Source organism: Rhipicephalus sanguineus, unplaced genomic scaffold (genome assembly GCF_013339695.2).
Source record: "Rhipicephalus sanguineus isolate Rsan-2018 unplaced genomic scaffold, BIME_Rsan_1.4 Seq442, whole genome shotgun sequence".
Lineage (NCBI taxonomy): Eukaryota > Metazoa > Arthropoda > Arachnida > Ixodida > Ixodidae > Rhipicephalus > Rhipicephalus sanguineus.
This window is the reverse complement of record NW_023615267.1, coordinates 5,164-31,449: the sequence shown is the minus strand read 5'-3', so window position 1 is coordinate 31,449 and position 26,286 is coordinate 5,164. Positions and strand designations below refer to the sequence as shown.

Sequence of the window (26,286 nt, the reverse complement as noted above, 5' to 3'; positions counted from 1 at the left end):
TAGCAGCAATATTGCAGACAAAATTAACCATAAAAATTTTTACATTCTTCTACCAGTTTACAATACTCCATAAAACCATCTTCAGTCTCAATAACTGACTATGGCTTCAGTGACAGCTGTAAGCATTAATCAGATAGTGCATGTAAATGTTGAGCAGTGCTTCCATGATAACAGCTTTAACAAGTGTTACCTTGTATGGCTGCTTTCTGGTCTCCTTCTCAATGACTGCCTATACATGTAAGCATAACAATTTTATTTGAAAACCAAGAAGGCCGCATCAAGAGTGGCATGGCCTCATATACACGCAGCCAGTTGCCCTTCGGTTATACAAGCCTTGTGTAAAGGCTACGGTGGCATGTAATGGCATCATGTGCAGAAATGCTTGGCTGGCACTTGATGCTACTTCTGCCATGGCCATAACTGGTATATAAAATTCTTACTCATGGCCACAATTTGCTGAGGGAATTTGACTTGACAAATATGCACCATTTATTTATCTTTGCCTTGCATGATGATTGTCTGTGAACTGTTTGACTCACTCTGAAGTAATGGATTTAACATTCATGAGAACGGCCATCTTCAAGATGCTGTTGTCTGCATGCAGGGACTCAGTATCATGTATACATTCATCTGTTGGGCGTCGAACTTGAAGTTGCTGTTTGGCATAAGTGTGCTAGGTAGGTGACCGAGAGGTTGGTGAAGACATAGGACTAGACAGATGGAATGAAATGCTGATGTCTACAATTAGAAGGCATGTCCTCGAATACGCGATGCACTGAGTAAATGAAAAATTTACAACTCAACATGACTTCATAGGAAATCCCAAATGCGAAGCGGTACCTGTTTCGTTGTAGTGATCCGGTGTTCATTTGGCAAATGACCAAGGCTACAGTTTCTATGACTGGCAGCACCATAGACGTTGCTTTTTTATTTTTCTCAGGTGGTTGGACCAAAGATGATGATGTACCCCTGGCAGTGCGCATGAAAGCAGCACAAGGCAGTACTCGACAGTGGTGTCCTAGATCCCAAGCTGACAGTGTTGGCCATCTTTCCTTCCCCCATGATGTATGCTGGACCAACAGAGGTGATTAGGAGCCTGTCATTTAACTCCAAGGCTTTGATTTACAAAGTTTACAATATGCTAATTTAATGTGTGAACATTATGTATGTTCATCTTTCAGCATGCTGAAAAATTAACAAGGTTCACTTGGTCTGCCTACAGAACGAAAGAAGGAGAATGGGTCGGGGGAGGGGGCATTTCTTTGCTAGACTCAACCTAACGAAGCCAACAGATAATAAAACCAAGGAAAGCATAGGGGGAGTTATTTGTAGTTTTAATTGAAGTGCATTTATTTATTTTTTGCTCTCGTACCCACAGCGCCATTCAGGCATTAAAGTGGGGGGTGGGTATACAGAGCAGTTTGAATACCCAATAGTAGTCCACAATAACAATCAGTTGCAACAAGATTGATGAAAATACGCCATACATTACACATCGTAGACAAGAACGAAAAAAAAAAGAAACGCACAATCATGAGCACTAAGAAGCAACACTAGCATATATGAATGCCAATGTAAATCGCCAATATAAAAAAAAAACTTTCTTAGACGGAGAGAAAAAAAAAAGAAAACACTGTACAAATATAAACAAAGAAAAACTATGTAATAAAAAATAAACTTTGTATAAAAGCAACTACAGCTGAATACAGAACGAGATGTCAAAGAGCGGCTGCAAGAGCTTTGTTATCAAATATGCTTACTGTTGTAGCAGGCAGTCGATTCCACTCTGAAGTTGTTCTGGGAGAAAAAGTGCTTTCGAAAGGATTAGTTCTTCAGATAAAGGGAAAATGAATTAGGATGAAAAAAAAGCTATAGTAGCTGTCGGTGGGGACTGATCCAACAACCTTCACATTATTCATGTCATGCACTGCCCATTATACTACGATGATGATCATTCCCTTGTCCACCTTCTTGGTTCCTATTCATTTCTAGGGATGGGCGAATAGTGAATTTGAGGTTCGAAGCGAATCTGAAGCGAATAGTGATTTGGTCGAATAATTTCGAATCGAATAGTTCGAATAGTATTTACCGCATATTATTAAGAAAAAGCATTTTTTCAAGACCCTTGCACAATATTTTTAAGAATTGGAACTAGTATGAGTGAATGTCACTTTTTTGGTTTGAAATGAAGCAGCCTTGAATAGTATCAGATTTGAATAGCAGTAGGTTATAAGTGGACATTACAATTTAAAAATTACTATACTTAGCGCATATAAGCCCATATAACACCTTTTAAACTTAAAAAAAATATGTACATTTAACCTTGAAGTGTAGCTTCGCGGCAGTGCAGATTTTCCCTGGATGGGTTGTTTCACGGCACAGCAACCAGACGCTGCAGTGAAACCACCTTTACAGGAGGGTATTTGCGGTCAAATGTATATATATATATATTTAGTCATTTCGAATACTTAGAAATTTCGAATAATCTAAATTCGTATCGAAGTGAATTCGAGTACTGTAATATTCGTTCGAATATTTGAAACGCCCGAATATTCGCCCATCCCTATAATCATTTCACTTTGTGTAACCCTGGCAGTGCTGGCCTGCGTAATTTGTGGCTATGGCAGTAATGTGGAATGTTGTTGCCAGATGTCATCATCACTTAGCGCGTAATTTTTTACGAGCTGGTGGCTTACCAATAAACCTTAGCATGCCACCTAAAGCCATCAATATGCTGGGTCAAGACCTTCACTATTAAACCGAAGGAGGCGAATGGATTGAGTGCCTGCTTTTGTCGTCAACTAAAACCAGCACTGAAGTTGCATAAATTTTTTGTGCAAGTCGAGACACCGCACCTAACTACCACAACAAAATACAGCAGAATCTTGCTGTTGCGTTCTTAGGTAATTGTGGAAAATTATTGCACGATCCGGGAAAACCATAGCGTCTGATAACTTTTTTCAGGCCGGAAAGTTTGTTTTTAGTGTGCACTACTGCAAGGAAATGAAAGTGACTGGAGCAAGCCCACATTATAACCATCAATCACTTAGTTTATTTGTGAGATTCCACGATAAACGCTTGGCAAAGCTGGGGGTTGAAGCAGCCATAATGGCACACACAGACATGTGCTCAGTTTAGGAAGCCTACATGCATACTTAGTGGCCTTTGAACTGGCAGTTAGCCACCTTGCTAAGTGTCGATGAGATACAACAGGCGATTTTGGTGTTCCTTGTGAAGGTGACACCACATGGCAGGCAATATGACCATTTTAAGAGGTGACATACAGCAGTCAATACCGACTGCTTTACGGTTTTTGGACATGACTGCCTGCAAGCGAAGATTAAAAAACGGCAGCTAATACATACGTTATGGGAATTAAACAGGACTGAAGTTTCGGAGCGCAGGAGCCCAGGAAATGTAACACAGCAAGAATGTATCACCGAGGTTTCACTATTGATTTAAGTACCACATGGTGCCGTAGTTCACTACTATGATTAACATACGCATGTGAACCGTAGTTTTAAATACATTATCACATTGCTTACAATGCGCAGCCTAGTGACTATTATTGTGCACCTTTCATTTAAGCTCCATATATTCTTTTTCAGCTGCAATATTTCCTCTCTTTTTCTTTATGGCCTCTTAAAGTGTTGTTTTCATTTTTCTGTGTTGCCAGCTTCTTGAAGGTGACTGTTAGCAATGTCAGCATCCAGCTAGTGCCCTCATTACTTCTCCTAAAATGGTGCTTGTAGCCATTTGCATTTAGGTTTAGGTCATTATCATAATTTTTTTAGTCAGATGCAACCCTAAAGGAACACTTAAGAGAGCCTAAATTAGTTTTGACAGCCAGACTTCCTTTGCCTTTTTTCTTGTGCTGAAACTTGTAATGCCGGTATGTCATTGATTTTAAAATACTTTTCTTGAAGATCGCTTGCAACAGATAGGATAATTTTGTACTTGAGCCTGATTATCAAAACACTGTACATTTGCAGAAAGTTAAATGCATAATCTGATAAGTTGCGGAAATCTATTAAGTTATTACATTATGGCTCATGGATATTTAGGAATTATAGCTGGAGAGTTCATTAGGCATATCAACCATAATTAAAACAAATTCTGAGGATGTGTGTGTTTCAAGACATGCATCATCGAATGTAAAATGTACTCGTGGTTCCTTAGAAGTAACTGCACACCCATGTGTTCTGTTGCACACTTTGGAAATGTCTTAGTAAAAATTCTTGTGCCAAGCTGGTTCATAATTGACTAAGGTAAAGAAGCACAAAAGGAACAAGGGCTAAATGAAAAAAATCCCAACGCCAGTCCTGGTCTTGTTTACTCCTTGTTTCTTTCTCATGTCTGTTTTCCTTATACAATTAGTAGGAATGGATATTTTTAAACCGACTTGTCCCTAATATTTGTTCCAAGTGGATATACCTTGCAGACATCTATACAGCCTAGCCCTGGGCACAATATCAACCGTTGGGCAAATAAAGTTTATTCAACTCAACTCAACTATACTGAATTCAATTCACAAGAAATTGCAACATATATTGTAAGGTAATAAATTTGGAGTCCATTAGTGAATTTTGGTAATTATTCTATTATGTATATTGATTTCTCTTGCAAGTAATCTCTGACATTTTGAGTTATTGATCTCAAGGACTACAATGCTACCTTTTAGAGGACATTTCTGCAAATTCTGCAGCAATAATAAAAAAAAAAGAGCATTGCCATATAGTGCATAACGACCAATAAAGCTACAAAGTTTACTATGTAGGTGTCAATACATCGCTATCAATGCTTAGTCTTTGAGCAAAAGTGGGACTTTTGCTGTAGTGTCCCAGTAACTTTGAATGTCACTGATTGTAAAGCAAGAACATTTATTGCACATTTTTTTACGTTGTTGGAATCCCAACGCTGCAGTGACGTTGCGAATATGAAAGACAGACTGCTAACCACTAGAGTAAAATTTGACCATTGCTAATTGGTAAAATTGTGTAATTTGCACGATCGCGTCTTTCCAACCTGTGCATTATTCAAATGCCTTTAGTTGGCCCTGTGCCTGTTAAGCATTTCTTATCAACAATAGGAACTAAGCTCATTATAAGCTCTGGAACATGGCTAGAGCTGCCAAGGTTGACAAATGAGCAGACAAAAGAGCTGCACTTGCACCCAACTGCTACATAGGGGCATTGTGCGCTTTGTTATGGCCATTGCTTAAAAAAGAACTGTAGCACTTAAGCAACACTCTCCTTAAGCACTAAATTTTACTATAACATGAGTGTCATGTATGAGCACAGATCAAGTAGAAGCAAATGCAAAGATGTCTGCATTTGCACTTCAAGCAATATATATCCGATTTTTTTAAGGCTTCATGTCTGTCAAGTATTCGAACTTCTCCAAACTGTGTTCTAATGAAATGTGCCTATTAATATATAACATCAGCTGCGTTCAAAGTTTTTACATAGTTCACAGCCCTAATTCTAATGCACATCTGCTTTAAATTGTGTACTATTTTAAAGATATTAAATTTTTATGGAAGTTTTTAAAATTTATAAAAATAGTTTTATACAAAAATTTTTATTAAAAAAATACAATTTTTTTTATAAGTCCTATGCAGTTACCACCTTTCGTTTTCGCACACGAACACCACGTCAAGGCTCAAATACTTTACCCTCACTTAAAATGACACTGTCACTAATTACAAAAACTCTATTTAACTTTTTAATTATTTACCTGAGGCAGGTGCTTAGATTACAAAGTTGTAGTGCTTGACAATTTATGGTATTCCTATTTTTTAGATATCACAAAAGTTGCACATAGTTAGATATTCGCATCGAATTTCGAGGACAAAATCGAAACCGATCGCGCAAGGCGCGCACGAAGCGCATCGTTCTGCTACGTCAGACCGGAACTACCCGTCGCAAGGGAGTGATGAAATTTGAATGAAGGCACGCTGTGGCCGCATGTTTTCCTGAAAAGCTGCAAGTCTTCTCACTTGTGCCCACGCATTGCCTTACTTTTGCGCGTATGTTTGGTGCTTATCTTTTTTTTTTCGACTGTGCACAAGAAAACCACAGTATCAATGTTTTCTTTGTCTGGGAAGCATAAAACTCAGGGCGGCCACTGCGTCGCTTCTTCTTGCAGCCAGGCGGAATAGTTTCTCGTGCCTCTTTATAGTCTAAGAAAAACGATAAGCACCACCCATAGCACAGAAACATTAAGCTGTCGCTTGTGTATTTCGAATGCGTGCCGATTTTTTTTTTACAAGATTCTGCTTCAGCGTGCCTTCATTCAAATTTTGTCTGTTCCTGTCCACGTGTTGTTCCGGTGTTCCGCCGCACTTTGTGCGCTTCGGGCGTGATCAGTTTCGATTTCACCTTTGAATTCGATGGTGAATATATCAAACTACGTACAACTTTCGTGATTTCTAAAAAATGGGTATGCCATAAATTATCATGCACTACAACATCCTAATACACACAGCTGCACTAAAATCAATAATTATAAAGTAAATTAACAAGATTTTGTTAATTAGTCACATCAATGTCATTTTAGCTGCGGGAAAGAGTTTTCCGCCTCGGCATAGAGGTCATGTGCGAAAATGACAGGAGCCTGACTGTCATAGAACTTTTATAAAAAAAATCTGTATTGTCTAAAAATACACCTCTATAATCCACTCAAGATCTCAGTATATTAACATTCCCTGTGTCAATGGAAGCTCCCGTCATACAAACATTGCTCAATTATTAATTTGCTACACTTTAGCTACATGCTCCCAGTCATAAGGGTGTGCCTGAGAGTGCATTGTAGTATGGCTTTTATAATTTTCACCCTTTTTTGTGTGGAATTCTTTCCATGGCATTCCTAGAAGTGTTGCTGCTGCTTTGAGCACTGATAGATTTGCTATTTATCGCTATTGTTGGCATTTTATTTCTCAGAAAATGTTTGCCTGGTGCTATTGTCAGCTTGTCTATGTATCTGCGGTTTCTGAACAAAGCTGTTCTGCTTGATGTCATTTCTTGATACAAACAAAATGCCTTCCAGAAAGTGTCACATTTGTAAGGAAACAGTAGGAGTGATTGTTCTCTTGGTCTTCTCTACAGCTATCTCCTGGAGTAATCCTTTTAAAAGTATTATGCACATGCATTCATTTCTACAAAGCACGACACACACGCTCTTAGGGGAACCAAGTGTCCACAATACTTATATATAAACTAAGGTACTAAGTTGGACCCATTGAATGAGCATCCTTAAGATGGAAGAATTAGCCGTACCACTTTCATTTATACTAACCTGTTATTACGAAATTACAAACAGACATTCAAGCCAAGGAAAGTATATACAAGACATTATTTGTAGCAGTTATGCTCTAAATGTGAAGAAAGTAAAGTGCACGTAGAGACAACTTGCCGCCAGCAGGACCGAACCTGCAACCTTCGAAAACGCGTTTGATGCTTTACCAATTAAAATACGGTGGCAGTTATCCTCCCATGCACTTTATAAGGTATATCTGTGGATTTAAACATGGGAGTGTTAGTCAGCGCTGTTCATAGCCATGACAGCGAGTGTGAAACACTCTTGCCTGCTGACATGACGTAGTGCATGATCATGTTACGAGCTGGCAGCTGACCACTAATCCCTCGCATACTACCTGAAAGCATGAAGTCTGCCAGAACAAGACCCTTGCTATGAATGAACGAAAGAAAGGGAATTTAAGGGCTCGGTTTCTTTGTTAAACACAACATTAATTGCAACCAAGAGACAATCAAGCTAAGGAAAGTATAGGAGACATTATTTGTAGTAATTATGATATATTGTTAAGAAAGTAAAGTGGACAGAAAGATAACTTTCCCTGGCAGGGACCGAATCGCAACCTTCTAATTGCATCCGGTGCTCTACCAATTGAGCTACTGCGGCAGTCGTCCTCCCATGCACTTTATCGGGTATATCCAATAAGATGCGCCTTTTTTCAAATTTGGTCACATGAAGTTTTGTTCCGACATTACACAGTGGCAACATTTCCTGCACACCCGGCGCGCTCAGTTTTGATATCACCTGGATCGAGGCCTTCAATTTCATGATTGAAATTGCATGTTTTTCAGGGTTCCTAAAAATGGGTATGCCATAAATTGTCATGTCCTACAACTTTTAAATAAGACAATTGCCCTGAAGTTAATAATTAAAAAGCTAATTAACAAGTTCTGGTTAATTACTCATTTCAGTTTAACTTTCGGTGCGGCAATGTATTTCCGCCTCGCGTAGGGTTCACGTGCGAAGACAACAGGTGCCTGACTATCGTAGCTATCACATTCTATGCTATATCACATTTCTATAGCTATCAATTCTTTGCTATCACATTAGTTGCATCGCCCTTGCAGTGATAATGCAACTTGAATATTATGACGTCGCTCATTTAAAGAAACGGCATTCTTACTTTCGTGTGTTGTTCATACAGGTCCAGTGGCATGCGAAGGCAAGAATGGTGTGCGGCAGCAACTTCTACATTGTAGGCCGAGACCCAGCAGGAATGCCCCATCCAGAGACGAAAGAAGACCTCTATGACCCAACACATGGTGCAAAGGTGCAGTGTCCTGTCCCACGTGTGTCATTTAGAGCCAGACATACACTGTACTCAGTTTTCCCAAAAGTACTGTAAGGAGTACTGACGAAAAATTTATTTCCTTTTATTTTTTATTATATAGCTGTCAACCCAGTAATTATGTTACCATTTAATGCAACTGGCTCTAAATGCTTAAGTGCATTGCAACTTCATTGCAACTTCACTGACGCATACGTACCCATTGTGACAGTCTAGCAGCTATGGTGTTACATTGCTGAACATGAAGTTGGGGTTCAATTCCCAGTCACAGCAGCTGCGTTTCAGTGGTGGCAAAATAGAAAGCACCCATATACATGATTTAGGTGCACATTAGGGTATCTCAGGTGATCGAATTTAATCCAGGGTCCCCCACTGCGACCCTAGAGTCCATTCGGCACTCAATGGGACAAGGGAGGGTAGGCTTCTCTGTGCTAGAAAGAAAGCCAGCCCTTGAGTTGTTTGGGATGTCATGTGACCGTTGCTTTTGTTGACTTGAATACTTTCCACCACATCATGGATGGCTTGCGTAAAAGGCACTGTAATTATTTGTGTTGCCCTTCAGGAGTTTTGACATTGCTACATGACAAGTTGGACACCATATTTTTATACTGGTACTAGTTTAATGACACTGTTTATAAAGAGGTTGCCATTTCACTTTTGCAGTGACTATAATATTCACCATATTTTGTCTGTACGTTTTTTAGTAGTCAACTCATACATGTTATTCTAGTTCAATGAGGGCCTGCCATGGTGGCTTAGTGGCTATGGCATTGCACTGCTAAGCATGAAGACACATCCGATTCCTGGTCTTGTAAGCTGTATTTTTGTGGAGGCAGAATGCAAGACTGCCCATGTAGTTAGGTGCACGTTAAAGAACCCCAGGTGGCCAAATGAATACGGAGTCCCCCACTAAGGCATACCTCATAACTGCATTTTGGTTTTGGCATGTGAAATCCCGGATTTAATTAATCTTTCATTATTTATTATTTGCAGTGGCAGCACGCAAAGGTTCTTTTGGTGATGGAGCATCTCCATTCATCACTTTAAAACACATTTCTTTTGCTTGTTTTTTACGATCATCCCCCTCTTAATTTTCTTCTCCCACTGCTTGACAGGCTTTTGCGATCTTGAATTCAGAACTTGGCAGGTATGCACATGCAACAGCAAAGTGTTGCAGCCTAGAAAGCAGCACTGAAGCTGCACTGTGTTAGAATAGATTTGTAATAGAGGCGTGTTTCTTTTTTCTTCTTTTTTTTTTAAAGCCAAGTCCACTTTAAGTGGAACTCGGAAAAACGTGGTTGTTTGCTGCTGACAATATCGTCAATCCTGCTGCAGAAATTTTTTGCCAGTATGCTCATATTGCCTAAATACCTCAAGCCTACATTGCAGTTAAAATGTATGTAGCCCAGTATCATCAGTATTCAGAAGTAAAATTTGAATTTGGCTCTCATAGCTTTAAACATTTCATTTGGGCTTGAATTGGCCATGCAAAAGAAATCTAAATGTCAGCAATGAATGATATTGAAATATTTTGTGACAAACTTAACATTATTCTTGAGCTTTTGTCACTGCCATTCTTTGTTGCATGGACATAATGGCAATGGCTAGACTTGTAGAGTGGGTGGTCCTTCCTGGCAACAGGAAGCACACCCTTCTGGCATACCCTTCTGGACAGTCGGCAGTGTTCTCTTATTCTTAGCATCTATTGAAGCCCTCTACCAATGCTTCAGCTCTTCTTTGTCTTAACTTCTTCTTAGCTGCTTTTGCCAAGTCGTTTGAAATCATGTCTTCTTCCTTGAGGTATAGTTTGGTGCCCAATATCTTTATTTCCATTGTCTTCCATTTCAAGTATGCCTTCTTAGAGTGAAAGAAGGACATGATACTGTAGCACAACACTCAGAGAAAACACTAAGTGGCAGAAAGAATACGAAAATCTGCCTCTTAGTCTTTCTATTCGAGTTTTGCGCTCCATTATCATGGCCTTCAGTAAGACCATAAAGAAGTAATTGTGTAGTGAAAGCACGGTAGCAAACAGGGGCGTAGCCAAGGGGGGGGGTTGGGGGGGGTTCAAACCCCCCCCGAAAGTTTTCACTTTTGCTTGCGTATATATACACGCACACATACAAACGCAAGCACGAACATACATAAAGTATGGTCGAACCCCCCCCCCCCCCCCCCCCCCAAAAAATTTCTGGCTACGCCCCTGGTAGCAAAGCATTAGGACATAAATGAAACAGATTGGCTGCATCTATGTTGGCTGCTTTTGTCATGAGGGGTTGACGCCGCGCTGGTTTGATAGATCTGGCTCAATTTGATCGAAACGGGTGCTAGATTTGGCTCATTTTTTATTCGAAACGGCTTTTTTGAGTCCACGTTACAATCGTGAATTGCCCCATTTTGATTTCAAATGTTTTTAAAGTGAAAGACACTTACACATGCTTTACGTTTCTGTGAAATTTAGCCCAGTTTCAGTTTCTGGTTTGGGTTATTTTAGAAAAAAAAACTCCTTAATTACATTGTATTTCTGCGCTGGTACAGGGGAACAACTATGATTATAAATATGCATCTGTTTAATGTCTTTTTAATGTGAAGAGGGAACACTGTGTAATTTTTCATGTTTGATATTGTTTGTGTTTTGCAGGTGTTGACCATGGCTCCTGGCCTTACACAACTAGAGATCATACCATTCCAAGTTGCTGCCTATGACACAAAGAAGAAGATGGCAATGTTTGAGCCTGAACGGAAAGAGGACTTCTTGTTCATCTCTGGCACCAAGATGCGCAGCCTGGCACGCATGGTCAGGAGCCACCAGCAGGGTTCATGGAGCCATCTGCCTGGAAAGTTCTTTCTGATTACTACCGTTCTGCGGCGAACTGATGTACAGCCTTATAGCTGCAATGTTTTTCTGCTCCTTTCACAACGTTTCTCCTTCCTGCCTCATTTTTTTCATCCCCTCCCAGTTGTGTTGCAAGCTTCAAGTTCTGTTTAATAGAACATTGCTTTCATTTTTTTTACCATAAATGTTGATGTTTATGAAAGTATTATGTAGTGTACTTACTGCATAAAAAGGTGAAATCGCTATGTTTCGAAGCTTTTAAACCAGTCACGAGTGCTTATTTCACTGGTGGTGGGAGAAACTTGTTCCGTCAGGGTTAGAGTTACCTTGTCATGTGATTTATTTGGAGTTTTTATATGAAAATGTGATGGTGGAACAATGACTGTGCCTCTTAGGAGCTTAACTGCTTTAGTCAAGTAGAACAAAAGTGTCGAACATGGTTCAAAGCAAGCCATAAAGTATGAAATCGACCTGTTGTCATCGGTAGGCATATTTAGACTTCTTTTTACACGTGCATGCACTTTTACTGTTATACTTTTGTTACTGTTGTACTTGGAAAGAAAGTGTATTTGCTAATATTTTATATATTTTTGCTTATTTTCTATTAGCATATCCTCGTTTAACTGGCTCCATATTCTGCATGGTGCTCAAGTGTGAATTGTGATCCTCACAATTGTGAGCTCAGAGCACATAAAGAAGGTGTCTTCACCATACAGTGCAGTCATCTTTTGTAGTCAACTGGGACCAATGTGCTCAAAGTGGCACACAACATAATAGCGGCATCTAGAAATGTTAGGCAGTAGGCAGTGTATTGTGTCATATAAATGAACATTTGTTTCTTACATGCACATGTCATTTGTAAGGCGCCCTTAGTTTGCTGACAAATTCATTGTACACATGAATGGTCCTGCCTGCTGTGTCCAAGACTGTATCACGAGCAGCCAACACTGTGGTGCAATCGCACATGTTGCACTCTAAGACACCATATTGTGATTCTTGTGCAATTTCACTATTGTAATTGTTATTGCAGAAATTTGGTTTGTTTGAAGATTTTTCATATACAAGTTTTAATAGTCGTTGTTTTAAGATGAAAATTACGGCTACACTCTGGCTAACTCGATGCTGGTCAGAATGCCTGTTAATAAAAGTCCTGAAAATGTCTTGCGACTTTGTGTTTGGTACGCCTTTTGGTGTAGAGTGCATAAATAGCAAGTTCATTGGACAGGTACTGCAGCCCATTTGCTTTGCACTTTTGACTGGTTTTCTCTAGAACATGGTTCTGAAAAAAACTATGTATTTACATCTTGAAAGACAAAAATATGCTGCGTGTCTAAATTCTTTGGAGTCTTTACATGTCGTTAAATTTCACAAGATCCAAACTGGGCTATTGCAGTGGTGGAAATACGGCAAGGTAGCACATTTGATCAATATACATGCAGTGCTAAAAAAAGCTTGGTTGACAAAATTTGTTGCATATGAAGCTTAATGCAAATTTTGTGCAAAGCAAGACAATGTAGCAGACCATTACAGAGTGGAATAGACTAGGAGGAGAACATCATTGCGAGAAAGTGTGTTAAAGGTGATCTCGTCTATGGTGTTAGGCTGTACTTCTTGATGGGGTCTTAAAGGGAGGGGGGCTTTGCCAAAGACTTACTTTGTACCACTGCAGGTAGAACGTATGCATAAAAAAATTGAGTCTGACACTCACCACGGCATAAATTAATAAGTATTTCAGCCACACAGAAGTCATGTTAACGAATATACTACAGCCATGGTAAAAAGTTTATGGAATTTGGTTCTGTGGAAGTCTAACACGAGCCCAGTTTTAGCTGGATCTAATAAAACCATAATAATTCCATAGTGCGCGAGGTACACTTGAAATTCGGGCTGCATGTTAGACTGTGGAAATATTTTACTTTTCCCGAGATCCTGCATCACAACTTTCGGCCCTACGTTTACACGTACAGTGCAGTCTCATGAGTTTTTTTTCTCAGCATAATCGCCAGTTTTGCAGCAGATGAGTGGTGGTTGATGGCACTTTCACTTAATGCACCCCCTTGCTGTGTAGTGATATGGTAGCTACAGTGGGCACTTGTAGCTAGCAAAAGCCATATATTGGGGTATTTCCTTCAATCTTTGGCCACTTTCCTATACAGCATGCACATCGAGGGGATTTTTACTCTAGTTGGTGTGTTTCTTACAAGCCGCATTAAGAGAAAAGCCCTGTCAAAGCTATTTCAATACTGTGCAAGTGCAATATTGAAGGCAGTGTAGGTAATGAGTTAGAGCATCTAGTCTAGGCGTGCGCATAGGGGGCAGGGGGGGGGGGGGGCGGCCGGCCCCCTAATCACCTAGAGGGGGTCGCGAAATCTGCCCGTAGTGGGGGGCTGCTGCGATGAACCTTTCGGTCCCCTGATGGGGAACCCTTCGCAGCCTATGATTCTAGTCAACATTAAGCGAGAGATGGACTTGCTTTTAGCACTGAGAGGGCCTGATCTACACTTTGGTACAGAGACCTTAAATGGCTCTTATGATCAGAAAGTGCCGCTAGCAGGTTAATACGCAATCGGGAAATCTTCTGTTGCCTTACTACCCCCTCCCCGTAACTGACGTCTCTACCGTTACAGTTTAACAGGTATGCAATGTTCTTTTTTGCACATTTTCTTCTGAAGAGGGAGGGAGACTGCTGAAAATAAAAAAAAAAAGAAACGAGGTGCTCTAGAGGTGATAGAGCTGCGCTCCTGACATACACATTATTGCGACATCCCAAACGCGTCTTTGTTCATTCATGAGCCTACTGCTTATAACTGGGCATGGAGCCCAAATATTTCGGGGCATATTTATAGCTGATCCCCTTATGTCTCAGAGTTGGACAGGTATATTAAGGAGAAAGTGAGTGGATGCGGGCATATCGAGTGATATAGTGCGCTTTAAAGCATCTTGTATGTAGAAAGAAGCGCCTGCGAGCGGTTTAATGAGGCAACGAATGAAGATTGCAATACGCCGCGCGCCACTGGTCTCGTTTCTCTTCGAACAATCCGTTAACGGAACAATGAGCAAGTCTCCCCAGCTGTTCCGACCGCGCGTGGAGCGCGTGAGCGCGCCCTAGGACAATGGCATCCTTATCGATGACGCGGTCTGCTTATCTCGCGGTGTTCCCTTTCCGTCGGCACGACCTCTCCGGTGTCTGTCGTACGAGACAACGATATGCAATCGCGCCAGCAACCTCTCTGATCTTATTTGTTGCGGCTGCTGCAGCAGGGGGTCACTTGCAGCGCACGGTATGATCGTTAGGACGAACGGCATGCTCGACACGATACAGACATGTATGATGTAACGGTATACTGTGCACTTCTGGGCTGCGTTTTAATGACGGACATCATCGCGGCTAGTTATGCAGCAACGCGGTATCAATGCTCAACTATCTCATAAAAGGACTGCCTTTTCGGCCGACATCTAGGCGCAAGCCCGTTCTGCCTACAGCGCACGAGCTACGTATACTTTGAAAACTCATGACGTCGAAATGCCATGTACGCGCTTAAGAGCGCATTATTATGACGAACAACACCTAACGCAGGGTGTCTACGGACCGGGAAAACCGGGAAAACCGGCAATTCTCAGGGATTTTGGATAGTCTGCAAATACTCAGGGAAAACTCAGGGAAATTGTGCTCCCATCAGGAAAAATCCACAGTAACATTCACAGTAAAATCCAAGGCAACGAAAGTCGCGATAACGCTGGCTCGAGATTTTGTGAACGCATTTTTTTCAAATCGAACGGCCGCTGCGCGCCGGCGGGAAAAGGGCGCACCTCGATGCTCTCCTTGGGGAGAGTCTGGCGAATGGGCGGGGCAGTGACGTCGCGGCGCGGCGATGACGCTGTTCACGTCACCGCCACGCCTCCGCTCCGGCGGCATCCGCCATATATAGTCTTTCCGCGCGACGGGCGCACGGCTGAGGCTATGTACGCGCTGTTCATTCGTGAAATCTAGCGCTACTAAACAAATTGCAAAAGCGAAATTGTGCAAGAACATTGTTATACGAATTTAATGAAGAATATGGAGTGAATTATACGTGTCCAAATCATCGTGAAACTGAGTTATGCACGCCGATTCGAGTCCACGACGTGATACGCGCTGTGCTTTTAGGTCGCAGCTCTTAGACGTCTGTTCCTGCGTTGTTCGGCATCGCCGTTGGCGTAGTCGGCGTAACCGATAGAGCGAACGATGACGAAAGACAGCGAACATAGATTCTGTCGATATCACAAACCACTGGCCTCTAACATCACTTTCTTCCTCCGTCATGCGTGCTCGCCCTTCGGTCGGAGCTCGTGTGCATGCAGAGCTGGTGGGTGCGCTGATACTGTCTCCCTTGTCGTGACGGGGATGTCGATGACGCCTGCAATGCACAGAGTGGCGTGCGTGTAGCACTCGATATCTGGCAGTTTCTGTGTCAATATGTAACGAATGTTCCAATGCGGATAGCCAGAAATTGAAACACAGTTCGCGTTGCCTCAACACAAAGCTGCTCTCAGAATTCGCATGAGGGAGTATCGTGATCATCGGTGACTTTTCGAGCTATGAAGACCTGTGGGTTTGCGTCTATCTTGGTTTTTTTAAATGCGAAGCATTTCTTAGCGAACTTCTACGACTTTGAGCGTATCTATGTGTCTATCTACCTATCTAGCCGCCTACGAATTTGTGCTCTCCTGGCCGTTTCGTTAATGGGGTGGTATACCAAAATTGGTATGGCATAATGTGACTGTATGACAAACATAAATGACTGGTCTTAACATGAAAATCATTGCATGCATGGTACAGCATGATTTACATGCTACAGTCTTGGTGCTGTTGCGGCCGTTTCGTTAATTTGATATATACCAAAATTGGTATGGCTTGACGAGAGTGTATGGCCGAACATAAATAACGGGAGTTATTATGAAAACCATGACCGCATGTCATGTACAGCACGACTTACGTGCCACGCTCATGGTGCGCTGGCGGACGTTTCGCTAGCTTGATATATATACCAAAATTGGTATTGCGCGACATGACTGTGTGACGAACATAAATAACGGGAGTTAATACGAAATCGTGACACACGTGTTCATGTATAAGATGACTTACTTGCTACGCTCATGGTGCGCTGGCGGCGTTGCGCTAGCTTAATATACACCAAAATTGGTAGTGCGCGACATCACTGTGTGACGAACATAAATAACGGGGAGTTAATGTGAAAATCGTGACACGCGTGTCATGTACAGCATGACTTACGTGCCACGCTCATGGAGCTCTGGCTGCCGTTTCGCTTGCTCGATATACAACAAATTGGTAGTGCGCGACATGACTGTGTGACGAACATAAATAACGGAAGTGGTTAATGTGAATATCATGACACACGTGTCACTGTACAGCGTGACTTACGTGCCCACGGTCATGGTGCGATGGTGGCCAGTTCCGCTGATTGATATACACCAACATTGATATGCGTGATGTGAATCTGTGACTAGCATATATACAGGTGTGACTTTTGGAACATGTCACGTGACAAGCGTTACGTGAGAATCATTGCATACCACGGCCGAAAAAGTCTGCTGCACGTGTTCTGGCAGCAAAGCAGAATATAAAGAAGAGGACGGATTGCGTGCCGCTTCATGATGGTGACAATTTTATTCGCCACTAACGGGGATTCTCCAACTTAAACAGCTCTTTTTTTAAAGAAACAGAGATACCAGCGCACGTAATTGTATTAAGGCCACAAAAGCGCAAAAAGCGGGCGTACACAAGCGGCTCGGGGATCTCGAGCCCCAAAATTCCCTTTTAGAGAATTTTAGTGCCGGGACCCCAAAGTGCCTTGGCGTACGTAAGCCCCTTACGTTCCTTTGTATAGCCCATGGGAGGCGGCTGAGAGTACAAGGGAACGTAAGAGGGTGAATTAAGGAAGCGGCTTGGAGTCCCCGGCACTATAACTCTCTAATAAGGGAGAAAAAAAACTCACAGGGTATTTATGCATTCGCCTAAGACCACTCGAAGGCGAAAGCCGTCTTCCTTTCTTCGTTGATGTATTGTTCCTCTACGCCCCCATCCCCCCACCCCCCTCGAAAGCTTTGTGCCCTAACATTGTTTTGCACTGCCTCCAAGATCGGAGGCACTGCAATCTTTCTACACCACACCTGGTCATTTGCTGACGTCATCGCGTGAAGTCACGTTATTCGACGTCATGATGACGTCACAATATTTGGTCGTATGGTCACGTCATTACGTGATGATTTTTGACATCCCTCGTGTTGACGCCAGCCGACGCGGGACGCCAGACGCCGTGGACGCCGGCGGTCAATTTTCGCGTTTGCTGAGGCATCTAAGGTTTTCGTCAGAGCAGGTGCAGGGCCCCCAGTAGGCGCGTGTTAAATGAAAAATAGTACCTCGTTCGGCTAGTCTTATAGCGGACATCCTGTGGTTTACAAAATCATTTTTCCTCATCAACATCTTCGCGCTCTATACTTCCGAATCACGAAATTTGATCGAGCACATAAGGGCCCCTTGCTATAGTGGAAGAGCTTCCTGCACGAGCACAGACATCGTGCACTATACGTACATGACTAAAAAGCGCAAGGCACATTCGCTTAGCACAGAGGCGCAGATTAATTTACATGCGCGAATTAAACGTGAAACTGCTAGCATGTACACAAGTGGCAACACAGCGGTAAATGACACTATAGGCTGACAGCCACAGAAACGCAGACCACATAACGTACAACAGATGCCAGGTAACCGCCGCAGCTGACGCGCGGCGGCACTAACCTGCGATATCAAAATAAATCTTTCCCTCACAACATCACGGTAACATCCCAAGCTCGTGCTCAGAACGCGCGATAAATTACATAAACGCAACACATCACGCTTGAGACTTATAGCCCCCGTGATCGCTCCAAAATTTCAATCTGCCCAAGCGATCGAAACCATAAAACCTTTTATTTCAGCGTGACAAAATTATTTTTAAAGTATGTTCGCCTGAAAGGGCCTCATTGCACAACAAATAATAAGTTGGTGTTAATGGTACGCTGTTATAATACCAGCAATATTCAAGCTAAATACTCAAGTACGTATCTCGCATAGCACGGAGCAGTCGTTCGGGGTCTATTTGCTGCGTCTGATGTTTCTGATCCAAAGGCGTCGTCGCTTCTTTTCCTTCGGAAGCCTAAAAAGGCGGAAACCCTGCGCGCTGCTGTTTGAACAGCCAACCGCGCAACAGCAGCCCACCGCACGCAACAAATTCACGCTTGAATGCGAGGAGCAGTCGCCATGAATACGCGCGGCTTCGCACAAGAGCTTCGTAACCTACGCGCGCTCCACAGCGATCGAGTGCGGCGCGCCGGCGTGCGTCCCTCCGTCGCGGCAGCGCCGGACTCTGCGCCGCGCTGTCGCCTCCGCCGCCCGCCGCCGCCGGCGAGGAGAGAGGGTTTACGTCACGAGAAGAGGGCGGCGCTGGGGCGGAGCTCGGAGAGCGGCGAGATGAAACAATCGCCAAACTCTCCCGAAGGGTATATATGGCTCTGCTCTCCTTGCCTTCGGAGCGGTGGAGTGGGAGAGCATCTGGCTAATGCGTGGAACCACGACAAATCGTATATCGCACAATGTTGACTACTACGCGGTGTAGTTCTGTATTCTTTGTCGCGCGTGCTGTGCGTTAGCGCCCGATATGGTGTTTTTGTTGTGGGCGCGCGCTTGTCAAGTAACAATAAGCATGATTAGTTGTAGAGGCGGCAGCAGTAGATGCAACGAGCTTGCGTTATCTTGCAAGCGATCGCTATCATTCAGGAAGCGGATGTCGTCGAGAAGGCTGGTATTTTGCAAGGCATCCCGATTGGCGAGAAAAAAGACGACGCTTGTTGGCGGTTATCGGAGAGCTCACTCGCTCCGATGCCGAGCTTCAAAGATGCTGTTTAGGACTCCGTGAAGAATAGAATAAATTTCCAGGCGAGAGCGAGCGCATTTGCAGCAAGTGAAAGCTTTTTCTTTCTTTCTTTTTCGCTGAGGGCACTGCGGCACTGCTGAAACACGTTTTAGGCAGTCGACCGATATTTTTAGGGGCTGCAGCTCGCGATTACCAGCTTTCATGCGATCTCATCCCGCAGCTATTCTGCTTTTTTTTTTGCGATAGCAATTATATAGATACTCCAAGCGAATTTTTCGCCTACGCCATATGATATTCCATAGCAAGTCCAAATCGCGATTACATCACCCCGCGCGTGTTAAAGCGCGCAAGCGCTGCCGACGAACGCCGGGGCTCAAGCAGAGATGAAACGAGCCGACCATCTCCTTCGCGCGATGGGCACATGGAGATAGGAGCCGGAGGATTGGGGAGGGGGGGGGGGCAGCGTGAGTACGACAGGAAGCGCGTACTTTGTACCACCGAGCGTGGTCGCGTGTGCGGTGGTGTCCTTGGAGGCATAGGCGTGCGCACAGGTGGGCAGGGGGGCGGCCGCTTCCCCTAATTATCTAAGAGGGGGGGGGGCGCAAAATCCGACTCGTACATTGACCCTTCTAGTCACCTAAGAGGGGGGGGCGCAAAATCTCCCCCATACATTGACTTAGTAGGGTGGGGGGGGGCGCTGCGATGAACCTTTGATCCCCCCCCCTAATGGGGAACCCTGCACACGCCTATGCTTGGAGGGGATCAGCAGACGGCTCATACCTTTGTAGGTGTTCTTACCCGGCTCATACCTTTGTAGGCGTTCTTACTGCAAAACTTCCGTTGAAGCCATATATCAGCAGCGGATCCAGAGGGGAGAGGGGCGGTAGGAGCGATGCCTCCCCCCCCCCCCCCAAAGCCTGCAGCCCCCGCCCCCTCCTTTCAGTGCCTGTCGTCCACCTCCTTTTTCAGGCTGCCTGTGGAGTTTGCCTCCTTTGTCAGGTTGTTTTGCCTACCTCTGCCCAAAAGAGGTAAAGAGAATCTTGTCCACGCTCTCTACCTTTCTACTCATCGCTCTACCCTTTCCTGCGCCCCTATGCACATTTCCAAGAAGGCTTCTTAGGCGCCGCCATAATCCCCTCTGGGCTGTTGTAAATCTGCGGTACACCCCTCCCCCCTAAAATGCATTGCGGAGGCGGTAGCGTCAGCCTTTGTACCCCCCCCCCCTGCCTGATCGGATGATGGAACCTCCTCCCCCCTCTCCCAAAGGTAATCACCCAGATCCGCCCCTAAGCCTTACATAGATAGGTCACCTCTCTTACTGCAGCACCTGCATTTCCTGAAGGAGTGAGCTGCTAGCCTATATTCGTACAAAATTCCTATTTCTTGCTATCGGATTCATTATCTCGCCCTCGCGGTGAAACTGGGACTTCTCTTTCTAACATGCGATGGCTTTCGAAGTTGCGCGTTCGTGTAGAGCAAATGGTTCGGATGGACAAGATGATAGCATCGGTAATAATACTATATGTGATTTAACGTCCCAAAACCACGATATGATAATAGGGACGCCCGTAGTGGAGGGCTCCGGAATTTTGACCACCTGGGGTTCTTCAACGTGCACCTGAAACATTTTCGCCTCCATCAAAAATGTGATAGCATCGGCGTCGCACTGCTCTGGGCAACGCGCTAGGTTTTGATGACAAGCCGCGGCGTTGGCCTAGTAGTCCGCACTCACACTAAGCATGCGCAACTCTCCTCCTTCCCTCTCTCCAACAGCTGCGCGTTACTCTCTCCAAGCATAAGAATTTCTAAGCGCATGGGGATTATCAGCGTAATTTTTATAACTACTACCACAATTTTAGCTGCTGCTGATATGTAGACCAAGAACAACCCAACACGTTTGTAAAAGCCTTTATAGTGTACAAAGAAGCGTACTTACACGAGATACAAAAACGTTCTAGAAGAACAGTACTTATGTTGTCCATAGGCGAGCGCACAGGGGGGGGGGGGGGGGGGGGGGCTAATCATCTAAGAGGGGGGGCGCTAAATCTGCCCCGTACCATTGACCCTTCTCGTCGCATAAGAGGGGGGGGGGGGCGCAAAATCTGCCCCATACATTGACTTAGTAGAGTGGGGGGGGCGCGCTGCGATGAACATTCGCCCCCCCCCCTCCCCCGGTGGGGAACCCTGCGCACGCCTATGATGTTGTCTACAATTTATTGAAAAAAAAACTTTCTCGAAAAACATCACCAATGCTTTGCAATGTTTACAAGACACGTTTTCGCGACGGTTAAAGGGATACTGACCCAAAATCGAAAAATTTTACGAGAGCTCTGTAAATGAAATCTCAGTGTGCGATTACATCGAATAGATGTCTCTGAGCAATTTTTTCAGAGGATAGTTGTATTTTCGGTGTCTCATCTTTCTACGTCGCATCCTTCTACGGTGCCTTAAACAATTCGAACAGACCGCCCGAACAGACTCTGTTGCTAGAAGAGTCGTCAGCATTGACTCCTTCACACAACTTCAGTTTTTCAACTTCACCGAGCGGATTTTCCGTTCGGTGAACGGGATTCTGTTCATTGAACACGTATATAGCAACGGTTCGAAAAGCACGGGGCACTTCTAAAGGACTTTTCAGTAATTGTACCATCCGCAATACCACCAATGCAATATGATCGGGAGAAAGGAGCAGAAAATCACCTGACCGTTTCTGCGTATGACGTCGAAACGAGGGCTGCTTTGGGAGAACTGCGACAATGTAGCACAAAGTGGGCGAACAAAGCAGCAAACCAGCGCCCCTGTACAGGAACTGATGCTCTCTCTCATTGCGACAGCAGGTTCTATTCGAATGTCTACAAGCTACTCCAGATTCTCGTCACCCTTCCAGTGACCACTGCCAGCGCAGAGAGAACGTTTTCAAGCATGAGGTTAGTTAAGAACTACTTACGCTACCCGATGTCTGAGGAGTGCATGGTTGGCCTGGCACTTCTCTACGCCCACAGAAATGTCGATATCAGCGTGTCGGAAGTCATTGACCGCTTCAGTAAGCTTCCTCGTCGGGTCAACTTTGTCCATTGATACCGAGCAGGACAAAAATCAGTGCAAACGAAAGGAAAAGACACCGCTGTTCCAGAGTTCAGGTCTGAGCCCGTAATTCTGACGCAATAATATTGTTCACCACCTTTTAAAGCCGTGAGGATTTTGTACCTTTTAGCAGTTAACACCGTGACCAGGCACGTAGCCAGGATTTTTTTTCGGGGGGGGGGGGGGGGCCCAAGGCCTAATTATTCGAAAGAAAGTCTTTTCATGGCAAAAAGAAAAAAAAATTGCCCGGGAACATAAAAGGCTGGACGAATTTCGGGGGGGGGGCCCGGGCCCCCCTGGGCCCCCCCCTTGCCTACGTGCCTGCCGTGACCTAATATGAACGTACGAATACGGGCATAGGGTGGACATTAACAGCCAATCAACAGCTTCACCTTGTACACTGAGAGGTCGGCATACGCGGCGTTACCAAACAAATTCAGCTATTGGGAAGCCGTACTAGCGGCATTGTTTGTTACTTTCATTTGTCGTTTTTGTTCTCCATTGCTTTTTGAACTAGAAGCGACAACCCTCCTTTTTATATTGAGTTCACAATAGTGGTTCGCACTTTTCAAATAGTTTTGAAATAGTTTTTTTCGTTATTTCTGCGCTCTTCCTTTATAGTTCTGTCCACATGGTGCGTCCGAGACAGCAGCTTGGCCCAAGGACATATCAGTTTTTGTGATTGTGCAGCATGTTCTTTTACCTTATTTTGGGCATTATGTATAGTGATCATTGCTTAGTTCCAGCATTGCATATAATTGCATATTTAAATGTACATTTGTGACGTTTTCTGTAAGCATATACAGCGCACTGTTTCCGGTGACTTATGTTTTGCCCGTATTTAAGGTGTACTTTCTCATTCTTGTTTTTCCCGGGCCGCATCATTTGTGCAAAAAGATGAACATTTTGCGTAAACAATCTGCATTAAAATATTTGATCTCGTCCTGGTTATTTTGTGGACTTCATTTTTTTTTTTTTTGTTATCGGGCGCTTCTTCAGTTTAAAACTGATTCAGTTCCAAAGTTTACGTGATATTTGCCGTACCTCTTACACAAACAAAATACAAAATTTGAAAGGATTGAAGACGGTTATTTCTGGAAAGATTTTGCGGGCATGCCAACATGTTTTTATGAAAAAACACATTCCTTACTCGTTCTTGACAGTGCGCAGCATTCAAGAAGTGATTTGCAGCATCTAATAAAAATTGTCACTGGTAATACATGTTATTCATATACTTAGTCGTCCGAAAATTCATTGAGGAGGTCGCGCTGCAAAGTGAGCCCGCCCCCCCCCCCCCCCCCCGAACAAAATTCCTGGCTACGCCACTGCCATCCCCCTACCCCTAAAGGGCGCTTAGCCGTGTCGCCTATAGGCAGACAGAAATTAGCGCCCTTTTCTTTTTCCTCAAGAACCACTACAACAACCACAACAAGATGTGGACTGGCATAGCAACAAAGTTGTCCGCGTTTTTTTTCTGTCTCGTATGAGCCAATTGCTGTTTATGATTGGTCGAAGCCTTCTGCGTCATGCCCACAGCGCCTGTTCGTAGCGCGATGCAACGAAAGGAGCAAAAACGTCCCATCTCGTAATGACTCCCAACGTATTAGGTAGGTAGAACATCAAGGCACTAAATTATTTCTGATACTGCCTTTGCTCGCTATCAGTTCTTCGGTCTTGATTATTAATTGTCGATCGGCATTAAAATAGCTTGCCTGTCACGCAACGTCACCAAACCGCGAAGCTTACGACGTCAGAATTACGTGTACGCACTAAACCGCGCATTAGTCGAACAAAACTTTATTTGTTCCGTCGATTGCGTCGAACGAAAAAGAAGATGGCATCGCGATGATAGTTTGGCAGCGGCTAGTCGCAACAGGCGGCGAGAATGGATTTATTTGCGTATAATAGATAGTTTCAGGGCTAGTATAACGTCGCTGAACTATTCCTGCGCATCGCTCTGTAAACTCGCCTTAATCCAAGCTGTTAAGGTCGTTGGAAGCTACAGCATGATCAGCCAGGCGAATAAGATTAATTCGGAAGCAAAGGTGGGATCTTTATCCACCGCCATTCCGCGTCAGCTCTGCCCAAAAGTATAACACTCAGCGCATCTGCGCGCTCATCCTGTACGTTTTCGAAGAAAAAGCAGAGACATTTCCCGTAGACTGCAGTAACATTAATTGACTGAAATTGGTAGCAAATGGTATTTGCTACCATCTGAGAATTACTTTCGGCCATCTTGAACTGAATTCACTGGCATAATTAAAGCTTCCCGTGCCAGCATTAGCCTACTCTCTCCTGTCTGGTGCATGTTTTAACGAAGTATAGCCTAATAATAAAAAATATTCGGCAGATCCCACGCATTTCGGGAATCGATTTTACGCGATGCAGTCAACGAGTAGCGCAGCAGTGGCGTGTTTGACGGCAGCACTCGTCAAACTACGTAATTTGGCTTGCATTTCTGAAGTTTGTTTGCTTGCTTATCATTCTTAACCTTATCATTTTTAAAGTACCTTGTAATTGCGTTATTTTCGCCGCGTTATTTGGTCCTGATGTCCAATATATTCGACATTGCACCACATACAAACCCCAAATTTTACTAAGCAAGCCTTAGCACTTTTTGCCTACGTGTTCTTTTCGAGCTATACTGAACTTTCTGAAAAAATTCGTGCACTCCGGCGATTTTTCGAGGTCGATGGATCTCAATGAAATTCGCTGGGTACGTTCCTTTGCACGTTTCCCTCATTTATGCCAAATTACAGGCTTGAGACATGCGCAGATTGTTTGCAAATGAATTTTAAAGATTGTCTGCAAACGCCCTCCTGGCTTCCCACAATTATTGGCAACATTGCGTCTGTGACGTCAGTATTGGGAAGGCGGCGGAAGTGACGCAGACGAGGGCACCGCCAAGACTGGCTCAACGCATGGCAACGGCAGCGGCGCGCTATTGGCTGTGCGCACACAGGGACGCCGCTGCGGACTCCGCCTAGCAACGGCCGCCACGACGAGGAAACTCTATTGTAGGAAACTCTATGGACGAGACGACGCGCTCTCCTTCTCGGGGTGCCTTTCGCGGGAATTTTAAACGGTGAACGCGGCCGCCGGCCCCCGTGGAATTTTCGTCGCCGCTTGTGAACTGCTACTGCTCTCGCGTTGACCGAAGACGCCGTCGTCGCCGTAGGGTTCGACTGTGCTTTGTGCATTTTGTTTTGTTATAACGGTGAACACGTTCGCCCATGAACATTTGTGTTGTCGCCACTGTCTTTTGTGCCTTGGCGCTGCAGCAAGATGCGATCGGCCGTTGTGTTCTACTGTGCGTTTACGCTTTTTTTCTTTTTTTATCAGTGAGCACGCTCGCCCTTGAATATCTGTGCTGTCTGCTGTGTCTTTTGAGCCCTCGCGTGTTGTCGCAAGACATAATCGTTGTTGTGTTGGACTGATTGCTTTTGTTTATTTTTTTTAACGCTGAACACGCTTTCACGTGAATATATGTGTTGTCGCCAGTGTTTTTTGTGATCCCCCGTTGTCGCAAGACGTGATCGCCGTGGGTTCGAGTGTGCGTTGTGTTTTTTTTATTGTTTTTTTTTTCGCGGCTGTTCTTGCCAACGCATTTCGCAGCCCTGCAACGCCGGTGTTGTACGGCTATGACCACGGAAAACAGCGCATGTGAGACGTCGGCGCGCCGCACGATCGAATGCGTTGAAGACAATGACAGTTCATCGCCTGACGTTGACGTGGTTCGGGCGAACATCACTGATGAACAAGACGCCTGCAGCTGTGTAGAATATTACGGCTTGAAGACAAACACATCGTGGGTTGTAGACTTCGTGAAGTCAACAACAAGGTGTGAAAGG

At 44.1% G+C, this 26,286-nt stretch overlaps 1 pseudogene; it reads left to right on the top strand.

Moving 5' to 3' along the window:
* LOC119377375 (bifunctional 3'-phosphoadenosine 5'-phosphosulfate synthase-like) overlaps positions 1-12,596 on the top strand; it is a 63,607-nt pseudogene extending 51,011 nt beyond the window's left edge.
* Positions 12,597-26,286: the final 13,690 nt, after the last annotated feature.